The sequence below is a fragment of the Alligator sinensis genome, unplaced genomic scaffold (genome assembly GCF_000455745.1).
Source record: "Alligator sinensis unplaced genomic scaffold, ASM45574v1 scaffold1892_1, whole genome shotgun sequence".
NCBI classification, from domain to species: domain Eukaryota; kingdom Metazoa; phylum Chordata; order Crocodylia; family Alligatoridae; genus Alligator; species Alligator sinensis.
In genome coordinates this window covers 268786-269168 of record NW_005842966.1, presented here as the reverse complement: position 1 = coordinate 269168, position 383 = coordinate 268786, and the positions used below count along the sequence as shown (strand labels likewise).

General features: G+C 67.9%; 1 protein-coding gene across 1 annotated transcript in view; it reads left to right on the top strand.

Annotated features, from left to right (window-relative positions):
* Nucleotides 1–383, top strand: part of LOC102372850 (uromodulin-like) — a 9219-nt gene that overhangs the window by 344 nt on the left and 8492 nt on the right. The gene's annotated exons all lie outside the window — the stretch shown is intronic.

Sequence of the window (383 nt, the reverse complement as noted above, 5' to 3'; positions counted from 1 at the left end):
CCGCCCCTGACAGCTCCGGAATCCGGAGGGACCCAGGCGTCTGCGATCCCAGTCCCCGGTCCCTTCCCACGGTGACTCCCTGCCCTGGTGGGGGAGTACGGGGAAGCCAATGGGGACGAAGGTGAATCCCGGACGCCTGGGTCGTCTCTAGCTCTTGGCGGGGAGGTGGGGCTGGGGACCCGGACGCCTGGGTTCTCTACCCAGTCCTGTCTGGTCGGGGTGGGGGGGCTAGGGGCTCGGACACCTGGGTTCCCTTTCCAGTCCTATGGGGTTGCGGGGGGACTTGGATGCCTGGCTTTCTTGTCTTGACAGCTCTACTGGGGGGTACCAAGCTCTGTCTCCTGCTCCCCCCTCCCCACCCGCCTGGGGCGGGGGGGTTGTGC